Source organism: Cyprinodon variegatus, unplaced genomic scaffold (genome assembly GCF_000732505.1).
Source record: "Cyprinodon variegatus isolate N-32 unplaced genomic scaffold, C_variegatus-1.0 Scaffold778, whole genome shotgun sequence".
Classification (NCBI taxonomy): domain Eukaryota; kingdom Metazoa; phylum Chordata; class Actinopteri; order Cyprinodontiformes; family Cyprinodontidae; genus Cyprinodon; species Cyprinodon variegatus.
Window position 1 is genome coordinate 267,658 of NW_015151231.1, and position 12,079 is coordinate 279,736.

Sequence of the window (12,079 nt, forward strand, 5' to 3'; positions counted from 1 at the left end):
TATCATGTCGCACACAGAAGACTATGTCAAAGTCTGAGTTTCCTAAAAGAAGAAAAAAATATGCAGAAATTGCAGCAGAGGAGAGGAAATCTGTTTATAGGACAACTCTCAGCGCTACTGTCAAGAAATCTTCCATCTGCCGAAGGAGACAAAAGGAACAGTATTTATGCTTATTACAAGCCCAGGAGGATGCAAACATGTGTTAGAAGGTCCTCTGGTCAAACAGAATGAAAACTGAACTCCTCAACTTACATGCAAGACACAATGTCTAGCAAAGATATATTGTGTGTGGAGCATGAACAGCATTTCGATGCGAATACACAATTTTTCCATGAAACCTGGTGGTGGTTTCATTATTTTAGTGTTTCTTTTTACTGGGAACAGTTAATCTGGTTTGACAGGACAATGAAGCAAAATGCATTAATAAAAATTATTTAGAATAACCAAATGAGAGCCACTTTTTAAACAGAAAATGATCTTCAACAAACAGCTAGATGCAAAGGTTTAGATATAAGAACATTCTGTGTATTTTCTAGATTTAATTGCCAACCTGTAGCCTTGGCCAATCCGGTGGAAGGGATCAAAGCCACATTTTGTCCATCCCAATTCTTTGTTAGACTAGCAGTATATTAATCTCAGTGCTCCCCATCACTAGTTAGACCTGAGGAAACCTCTTGGATGAGAGGTGAAAAAACTTAACGTCCAGCTGCCTAGACTGAACTTTTTCAAGCTTGACCATGACCTGGATTGACTGCAAATCTTCACAGATACAAATTGTAGCATGGCTCTAAATTTAATTATCAGAGATGTCCTCTATACAATTTTTTTTTTTTGGTGTGTGAAGTACAAAGTTGGTTGACACATACCCCAAGGTCCCTATATGTCTTAAACTGTTAATTTGAAATTAAGGATAGGAAGGATATCAAAAGTTAATTTTCAGAACTGGAGGAGCTCTGGACCAGAGACTAGGACCACTTATGTAGGAACAGTAAAATAAAAAACATGTAAAAAGCAACCTAAATACACCTGGGAAGTGAAGGGCTACATGGAAACAGGAAACAGTGTAATCAACAGAAACACAGAACAGGTGCAGATTACGAAAACAAAGGTATACAGCTAAGTCTTGTCTTAAATGGGACTATATACAACACATGTTTCAGATTCTTACTTACAGAAACTGTTACGACATGCATGCTGAGCATGAGGTCCAGCTGCAAAGTAATTGACTCGGATAATTTTGAACAGGCTAGCTTTACATTGATACAAAGGATTCACTTTTTTTTTGCAGATGCATGATGGTTAAAAAGGTTCTTCCTGGATTTCATCAGATCCAACAAAAAAGTGAGGCAAGCTAATGCAGGTCTGGTAAAAGTCCCTCGGCCCACAGATAACATATTGAGGATGTCAAGAAAACTCTGGAGGCCGATAATGGCCTCACTGCTCCATTTGAAATGTAGTTAACCTTAAGGGTTATTTATCACCGCTTGGGTCGCAGAGGGGCTCTTAGTATTTACAGCAGGACATGCAGGATAGAGGAGAGGAAACTGGGAGAAAGACACCCTTATCACCATCCCTTGGGTGCCATGATGGCTGTATACACATACATCAGAGCAGTTTTACTGCTTGATAAAGGCCAGCATATTTCACCCACATGCCTGACTCTCCTTAGAGTAAGATTGTTAAACAGAAGCCACTGGCATTTATCTCTTGGCTGCAAAGTGTTTTCTTGGTATCCCAGGAATCATTTGTGTAAGTTTGCACATTTTTTTTTTTTTTTTAGTAGAGGCTAGTGATGAAGAAGCAGGTTACACAATGAAATGAGAGAGCTGATGAGTTCCTGAATGGGACATGGGAAACTTCAGAAGAAACTGCCGCTCGCCCTTTTCTTTTTTTTCTCTTTAGATTTGCTGCCTTTTTTATTCGGGGTGTTTGCCTCCTCTAACAAACCCAAGTGCCTTCAGATGTAGCTAAACGATTGAGCGAATGGGCAAGCCCAGCTTATTCAAAGCTGATTTCATCACGCCTATAAATCTCAGAGAAATCAAAGCCCATCTTATGCCCTCCCTCTTCCCATCCTTTGTCTTGCTAATGCACATTAGAGTGCGGCTGGCTGCCCACTTTGACTGCGGTCGGCACTGTCTGGGCGAAGCTGCAGATGCGCACCTTTGACCTTAGACCCCTGCTATTACACCCTGTCACTGGACCGTCATGATGCTCAGACATCTCAATTCACAATTCACTACCAAATCCTAACACATAGACATACATATTCAGAAACCCAACGATTACAGTGGTTGCTATTCATCAAATCTAAAAGAAAATAAGAGAATGCATAAATAATTTACTAAATTCTAGTTCAAAGCCAGGAGCTAACGACTTTTTGTATTGGTGAGAACAAATCAGAGGCAATCATTACCAGTGTAATTATAAACCTGTAAGGCTGACAGATCGTTGTTGGTCATAGTACTGTACAGACCTCATCTAAATTAGAGAGCAGTGTGTGAGTGCAAAGATTCACCAGTGCAGGGGATCCTGGAGCAATGGTTACACCGCTGCCCATCCATTTATGTGCTTCAGATGTCCTTCCCACATTCAAATTGGAGATGAGAATATGTGAATATTTGAGGTGAACTTGTGAGAGCTTGCACATATGAGGATAATTACATACATAAAATGGCATGAAAATTATTTAAAACCATGGTGCAGCTGAGAGCATCGATGCGCTGATGAGTAGGCTCGCATCTTAAAAGATTTTTATAGGGTTTTTGGTGAAAAAGTGCTTTTGCGGTGACATGAATCCTTCAGTAAGTGCAAAGTCAGAGATTGATAGAACAAAGGGAAAATCTGAAAGTTTGCGTGCATTTGAACATTTTATCCATCTTTTATCAGAATCAGCCAAAGTAAACTCTGTCACATTTAATTCATATTATATATATTTTGAACCTTTTTTTTTTATTTCTTTTGCAGAAATTCTGTTGCGTTTCCTTGGGGTGAGTCCAGGAGATAGATTTTAGATAAAACAAACAAAAAACACATTCCAAATCCATCTATCACCCAGCTGACTAAGCCTGCAGAGTTGATATCTGCTAGAAGATCAAATGAGAAATAGCAGTTGTGTCTTAATTGGATGGGTCAAACTGAAGTAGTTCTGTTTTTTCAACCCCGGTGACCCTGACTGATGGCCCCGGACTTCCAGAATGGATTTCAGAGAGCACAAGTAACACACACAAGCTGAGCCAAAGGTGTTTGGAATGGGTGTCTTTGTTTGCCTTCCCAAGACGAACGCTTTATTCTAGATGGTGACTGATGATCAGAGACGGGGCGGCCGCTGAGCTATCGTGCAAGGAAAGCTAGAATTACACCTTTAGCAAACATGGCATAGCTCAAAGTTCACATAAAAAGTGGGGCGTATTGAGGTTGACTTCAGCTACAAGCTTTTTAAACTGATGCTGAAGATAAAGTCTAAACTAGAGAGTATTTCACATTTCTTCATGTCTGTGGCTACCCCTCTGATTCTATGTCTTAGTAATTTAATCCTGTGCCTGTAAAGCTTTGTCTAAACGCTATATTATAGTTTATTAGATCAGTCATGATAAGCATGAATAAATAATATATTGTAATTTCTTTGTCTTTATTTACTTTTCTTAATAAATGCAGGGTCTGCTGTTAATTGAAGCCGCTGTAAAGATGCCAGTGGACAGGTCCACTACTGTCAGAAAGACCACCCTCTGACTAACAAGGTGTTGTCTGTTTCTGTTGCCTTTGTGTTAGATTTGAGATTTTCTTTAATTATTTCTGTACTTTATATTTAAAAAGTTGTTTTTTTTCTTTTAGAAATCAGTGCCTTTAAAAAATATAAATTGTAAAATCTATTTATAAAGTATAACATCTAGAGTAGTAAAAAGTGTTGATGTTACAAAGAACAGCTGGTGTAAGCAACAGGAAGTCTTGGAAATCCTTTAAAAACTGCTGGCAAACCCTGTAAACAGTCAGGAACTGGTCATAAGAAACTAGTCTAAATATTGTTATCCCGTAGTTAACCCCATCAACAAAGATGTTTAGACACCAACACACACGGACACGGACAGAATGGCTCAACAGAGAGAAATGTCTTCAAGTGTGGGCACCCCCTGTTCACATTTAGGGGATTAATAGTGTCTCCTTCATGTCTGTATAGTGCAAATGTTGACAGTGACTCCATCCTCTTGCCTAATGACCTGGTCCATGTCAGGTCTCTCCTCTGTCATTTACTTGCAGTCTAAAGAGTGCAAACAGCTGCTCCATCTTGGCTTACTTGGAGACTCCAGAAACCCACATGTAAATCTGCTAAAACCATGTTTTATAGAAAGCTTTTTAAACTTGTTTAATAGAATCAAATCTGCTTTAAAGTGCATACAGGTGTATCTCAGTGGATAAGGATATCCAACAGAATGCTTTCTGTATTTTAGTCATTTATTAAAAAGTAAAACTTACATTTTGATTTCTAATTCTATTATGAAATACATGACAACCATGAAATTATATGGCCAGTGTTTTAAGATTGGATGGGTTTCCATCCAAAAGGGTTTCTTTCAGCTTCTTTGATATATGCTGGGCTGGGGAAAATGGATTTGTGCTGCTTTTCTAAGAATTTATAGGATATTATAAGAACATTTTATCAAAGTAATCAACTTAGTATTGCAGAAAAGCAAAAAAACAAAAAACAAAAAAAAACAACCTTTAATTGTTGCACTCATTTGTTCATTTATTTTTTAAATATTGAGCATCTGTCACGCTTGACTTCATAAACCAGTGATAGTTAATCAATTTTCACCCTGAAAAATTGGCCAGCATCAACTGTATGTCAAAGGAGGTAAGAGTTTGCTTAAGCCTTACTGAGGACTATTGAGGTGCGTTGGCATGACAAGCTTTGACTTGGACAGACTGGAAAGAGGGGAAAATGCAAAAGAATTATAAAAAAAAAAGGAACAGGAGGCTCTGCAATTAACAGACAACCTGTACTTGGTGTAGCCAGCCTTCTGCCAATAGACTGCTGAAGATGGGCACCAGCCTCCACTGAGTTTCCAAATGGCGTTGAACTCAATGCTATTTCTGACATCTTGAATTGAGAATGCTTCCTAGGTGGGAAGCAAAATGTCTTCAAATTTGGAAACAAAGTCCAGTGGATTTTTAAAAAAAACTTTTTTGGAATGACTATGACCTGGATGACTGAGAATTTTCACCAGCGTATTCCACTCAGCCTAGTGGATAAGCCACAAAAGATGGATGGTTGAACAGGAGGCTGATCCGGAGCTAAATGTATTGCCCTGGATGATCCTGAGCTAATTCCTAGTATAAATACCTAAATCCTAGCACAATTTCATGCTTTAAAAAAATGCTGCATTGTATCCCTTATCAGTTAAGGTTTAAAGCTTTTGACAGAAGTTTCCTGGGTGACTTTTTTAATGATGACCACTCCACTTGCAGTATTATGGTTTAAGGCGGGACATATAGAGGTGACAAAGGTAAGAAACTGCGGAGCCCACAGCTAAACCGAGATAACATGGCAAAGCAAGAGGATGAATATGTAGTTGCTACCATCGCATCTGTTTTGTCAAAATCCAAGATCTCATCTCTGAAAGAAGAACAGCAAGTGCGTAAAAGGGCAAGATGTGATATTTCAAGATATCTGCTGCTACTTCCCTAATTGGCTAAAAAACAAACTTTGGTAGGCGGGCACTAGAGGACGCTTCAACCAATCAGCTGGGAAAGTTCTGCTGATGGTCCCTCCAACCTAAACAGGTCTGATTGAAGTAGTCCCAGATTAATATTTTGTAGAACTAAAGGTCCTTACATTATCAATCTGTTTTCTAAGGTTTTAGCACTTTTTTAGATGCTGTTTTAAAATATGTTGCCCTTAACAAAAATGTGACTTTTCAAATTTTGAATTGGATCATGGGCTAATCAGTGATGTAAGGGGGTAGCACTGCTGCCTTGCAGGAAGAAGGTTCCGGGTTTGATTCCCGGCTTGGGGTCTTTCTGCATGGAGTTTGCATGTTTTCTCTGAGCATGTGTGGGTTCTCTCTGGTTCTCTTCCTCCCACAGTCCAAAAACATGATGTTAGGTTAACTGGCTGGTGTGTGCATGAATGTTTGTTTGTCACTGTGTTGCCCTGCAATGGACTGGCAACCTGTCCAAAGTGTACCCCACCTCTCGCCTGCAGACAGCTGAACATAGGCACCAGCACCCCTCGCAACCCCAGCAAGGATAAACGTGACAGAAAATGGATGGATGGAATTGGATCATTAAGATAATCGACAAATTTCCATTTGAGTCTGCATTTTTTATATTATGTTGTTGTGGATTACAGATTACATTTATGGAAGGACAATATTTGCCATGTAGGAGACCGTAAAGGCAGGAAACCCTAGTATGCAGCACACAGCTGAAGATAAAGAGAAACCATAAACTCTACAAATAATTAACAGAGCCATCTGCCATTCAACACAACATACGGTAATTGCTTTACAGTGTGAATACAAGCAATATTTATAGAGCACAAGCTCCAAAACACTGCTTGCTACATAAAAAGCATAAGACCACTGTCTAAATCAACATGAATATTTTTAACCTAGTTGATTTTAGCTCTGGGTTTGTTTTTAAAGTTGTTGTCTTTCTGCCTTTAACTCCACTGACTTTCCATCAGCTTTATTGTCCCTAATATATAAACCCTACCTCACAGCATTACCCTGCTTCCACTATGTTTCCCTGAACGGGTAATACACTCACTGTGCTTTATAGTGTTAGTTTTTTTCCATCACATAAAGTGCCTTGTATGTAGGCCACTAAGATCAGGTTTTTTCCTCTTTTCACCAGAGTGTCTTTCTCCACATATTACAGTCCCCAATATAAGTTTAAGTCACACTATGGAGAGATTTTTTATGGCTTTGTTTAGATGATAGCATTCTTCCTGGCTCTCCTCCATGAAGATAAATAGAGTGCAAGAGTCATAGTTGCTGTGTCAACACATTCTTCCACCACAGTAGTGTGCCTGTTTACCAATAAGGTTATTTCTAAAGGCAATACTCTGAACCAGATTTTAGGAGGATATAACTAAATCAGGTTACTTACTTTCTTTCCATTAAATGTTGATGTGTAGGTCTTTCTTGCATCTTTCAAAACGGGAAATTATTTTAAATTAGTGTACAGAAACACACTTGAAGAAACCCACATGAGAATTGACTTTTATACAGATAAAATTCTAAAATTTCATTTAGCAACAGCACTGAAAGAGGCCAGGTAGTTTATTGTTTTTTTCCTTACCTATGAAAACTGGTGAGGACAGAGATGCCTACGGCTCACATGAGGCTATGAGCCTCACAAATGTTTTGGAAAAAGTTTGTGTGCAAGTTGTTGGCTGAGCCAGAAAAACGATTAAAGATGCAAAAAACAAACACATGCTTTCTGCAGTTGGAAAAAGCTTTGAAACTGTCATATAAAACACCGAAAACCACAAAAGAACCACTAGCTACTCCTAAACATATAGCGCTACTTCATTGCAATAATCTCATAGACACAGAAAAGGAAATAGCATAATCTAAAATATCCATATCCTGGATCTATATGTATAACTCTATAAATGAATCACAGTTTCACATCGATAACTCATGTCATTCATCAGCTGATCTGAATTTGAATTGTTAGGATATCTTAAAGTCTAAACTTGTTTAGCACAAACTTTGGCAATCATTAGCTTAATCATAAAGACCTTTGACTAATGAGGGTATTAACCTGCTAACCTCTCAACTTTTCAACTTTGACAGACTGAGTAAAGCATCAAATCTGAAGGTTTTTTTTTTAACTCAATAGAGTTATGTGTTTCTCTTTTGGACGGGTTGAGTCTAAAATTTATTGAAAATGTGGAGTTAATGCAACGGTTTTACTGACTTTAATAAATCTCACTTAAACATATAGAGTGACCAAAATCTATGTGCCCTCTTAAAAATTAGTTTAATTATATTTTGCTTTGTTGTCCCACTAAAATACTTCAGAATATCAAAGAAATGTTTTAAATTTAAAGTTAGATTAAGCCTAAGTATCTCCAAATTGAAGCAAAGGCAGTTTTTTTTTAAACAATGAACTGTTTGACAAGTAATTACCAATAAATCAATTTTTTTTTTTTTGGGTCACCCTTGAGAAATTGCAATAAAGCCTTTGCAATAGAGAATAATTAAACTTTATTTCATTGCCTTAACTTCTATAGGTCAGATCATGGTGTTTTTTTTTTTTGTTTTTAGATTTTTAACTTTACTTTCTGAAATCTAAGGAGTTCTGTCTGCTGTTTTTAGTCTGCAGGACATAATTCCAGTTTTGGTTCACACAGTCAGTTGCATTTTTAAATAACATAATTTGAAAGCTGCAATTTTTCTTATCTTTAGTACTAAAATTGATGATCTGCAGTATTTAATTGTGACAGTTAAGCAAATTAGTAATAAATCTGTAATAGCTTTCTCAAACCACTGTGCTTGTTCCTATTTTGATGTTTCTCAGTCTACATTAAAAAAAAAAAGATGAGGACTTTATATATTCATCACCTTCTATTACTTTTCTTTTTTTTCCCCATTGATGCAAGTGTGATATCAAAGCAACCAAAATGGTTAAAAAGTCCTTGCAGCTAAGAGTGGGCAGACATTAAGCTTTCCAAATCACAGCCATTTTCAAATGATCACAAAATCCATTTTAAACATCTCTGAAAGCTTGGCCATTGAACAAGGTACCGATCGTATTCTTTTTTCAGCTATTGAGGACACTGAATAAAGTCAGTGCCTTGACCCTTTTTTTTACCTGTACAATTCTCACTGACTCATCTCACAGCAGCACTAAAGTCTATAATTACAGGCTCTTTGTAATGCTCAAGTGCAGTGTGAGACTCATTATATATATCAGTATCCTCCATTGAGAGACCAAGCAGACATGTTTTGCTTGACAGAAAATGCAAAAGAGATGAGTTAAGGAAGCATATTTTAGTTTTCGCCTGAATTATTTAATAGTAGATGAGGAAGACAAATTATCAGCTTCATCAACACTCATGTGTTTATGGAACTGAGGTTACTTTTTTTTTTAAATATGTGGATGTAAAGATGTCTGAAGGCCGTAGAGCTTCAAAGTTCGCTCCAGGCCCATTTTGTCAAATCCAATCACAACTTCACCAGCTTTCATCCTTTTAACAACAAAACAGGCACAAAAACTGAAAGTCATGTTCAACACAAAAAAATATCCATTGGAGAATATTCCAGTCAGTCTATGTTTTGGATTTGATTTTCCTTTTAGAATTTTTTATTATTTAACAAAAAACAAGTTGCTATTGTGGGGAACCAGTAACGGGGAGCGTTAGAGCAAGTTAGAACAAGTTGCCCCCCTTTTCCTTTAAAACATATCTGTGACCCCCTTTAAATATTCTGATTTGTTTTGTAATTAAAAAGCACTTGTATTTCAGTTTTCATTTTGGGTTGTAAAGGTAAAGGTAGTTTGATAATAAAATGTTTTGTAGAGAGGGAATTAGGCTTAAAAAAAGTGCAGGTTTACAGGCACAAAGGGCAGCCCTGGGTCCTTAGAATCAGTATTGAAGACATATGTGTAGTGTAGTTCAGTAGACCATCGCTGCCTGGTGTAAAGCACACCCTGTTTGTATTTTCAGACAAAACAGAGATTAAAAACATTGCTTAACAACCAATGTATGTGGCGGCATCTCCATTGTTCGAGTGTGCAACATATATTTTTTTTTTCTTTTGAAATACAAATGATTAATTGAAATACAAAGTGTTTCACTTTTTTGGAGCTGAAAATGGATACATGAAAATTAAAAAAAATATTGAAGTTTTGTTTTCTGTTCTGATTAACAAAAATGAAATTACTTCAAACAAAAATGGCAGGTTTTTTCCAAGAACAGGGGTGTCTTTTTTCCACAAAAGCATAGAATTTGACAGGGTACAGATATACAAGTGAGAGAAGATAAAAATTTAAAGATTTTGACATTTTGGGGGCTCAGGAGGTGGGGTTGGGGCTGAAATTGGCATATGAATGTGTGTGTCAGTGGGTAAAGGACTGATTGTAGAATGAAGCATTTTGGCTCCTCTGTTTTGATAAAGTGCTGTACAGGTAATGACCATTTAATCCATTTTAATAGAAAAATCTCCTCACATTTCTTGAAGAACATCTTGCACCTCCAATTACTTTTGGTATCTCTGCTGAGATTTTTGTGGATAAAAAAGCCTTGTATTCTGGGCTAAAGAAACAATGGCACCCAAATTTGGTCCTCTTGTGAATAATTTACTATATCAGGTTCTAGAAAAAAATTTAAAGAAATTGGCATTGTTTACATTTCTGTTTTAAAGCAGTTTAATGTTTTTATTAATTGAAAAAAAAATCTGTTTTAAAAAAACAAAAGAAAATGACCAAAATAGACACTGACCTGTCTAACTGAGTAGGGAGAAGGCTAAAGATGTAGTCTATTTCTGTCTAAGAAGTGTTTGTTATCTAAATAACCAGTGTATTTCAATAATCCTTTATATCATATGTTTTAATCATGTGGTGAATATCAATCATAAATGTGATGAGAATTCGTTGATAAAATTATCTCTCAAATGCAGGGTATGCATTTGCAACATGAAAAGAGAGATATATACAGTTTACAGATTTTATTCAGGCTGAGACTCACATTATTTACCTGATCTAGTTAAAATTCGCTGCAAACACTGATGGGCATGAGGTAACATAAATAAAGTGGCCTACATGTTGATGCTAAATGACACGGTGACACAAGATATACAAGTTGTTTTTAACTCAATACGTTCCTGCTTGTGAAACACAGAAGATACAAGATTCTTATGCTTAGTAATATTTAGTTAAAAGTGACATTGGATGGAGCAGGGAAAATCGGGAGAGAGGAAGAGAAGAAGTTTCTTGAAGGGAGGAAAATGCCTATGAAACTTCAGAGCTATAGTCATCTTCTGCCTGGGTGGAAACTAGATTCCCTGTGGACTGAAAATGATTTTTCAAAGATTGCAGGGCACAGAGCCATTTTTAAAGCTGACAGTTCTTTGATCCAGTGGTTTGCCATGATTTGTCTATGATTAATGTGGATTTTGGTTTCTCCATGTGGATATCTTTCTCTCTCACACACACACACACACACACACACATATACACACTCACACACACAGCTGTACTCCAGCTCTGCAGTGCTAAGAGACCAAGCAAGAGGCAGACAACTAAGAAATGAATTCTAAAAGCTGCATTCCTTCGCTAAAGGGGACAAAATCTGTTTTTCCTAAACTTTCCCAGAGAACATGAAATGGGAAGGAAAGAAAAAAATATTTAGGAAAATACTTTTTGTGTAGTTAATTTATGGCTTTTATATTGTGAAATCTGGCATCCTGTTTTTATTAACAATTACATGTCAAAACATTGCATCATCAATATTATATGTTTATCATAACTAGACAAATTGCAGAAATCTGTTCACCTGAAATGCTTTTATGTTCATTTAAATGGGAAATTAATAAAGCCAAAATAAAAAAATGACACAAAAATGACAATATTCATTTTGACATATTTAAAATGGAAAGGTAAAACTCCTAATGCATCATCTACGATTCTGTCATAAGTCTTTCATTTTTGTAGGTAATTGTTATTTTTACATTAAAGACAAGATTTCAATATCAGTCTTAAATCACTTAGTAACATAAAGTGCGAAACAGAGTTTAAAAACAAACAGGTAAGCAAGCACATACCATTTAAACAAACAAAAAAAGCAAGTGTAGGTACATAGAGGGATAATATTCATCAGACTTCTAAATCATATAATGAAACAATAAGAATAATATTGTTAACTGAATTAGGATTAAAAGAAAAATGCAATAGACCTCAGGTGCTGCTGTCCATGTTACTAGACAGTGATTTCAGCCTTATCGTTGAGTAAAAAAAAACTGAATGGATAAAAAAATGCAGCAATAGAGAAGTTTAACTTTAAAACGACGAGTGTCTTATTAAATAGTATTCACAACTGTTTTAAAGCTTGATGATAAAGACTTTATTATTT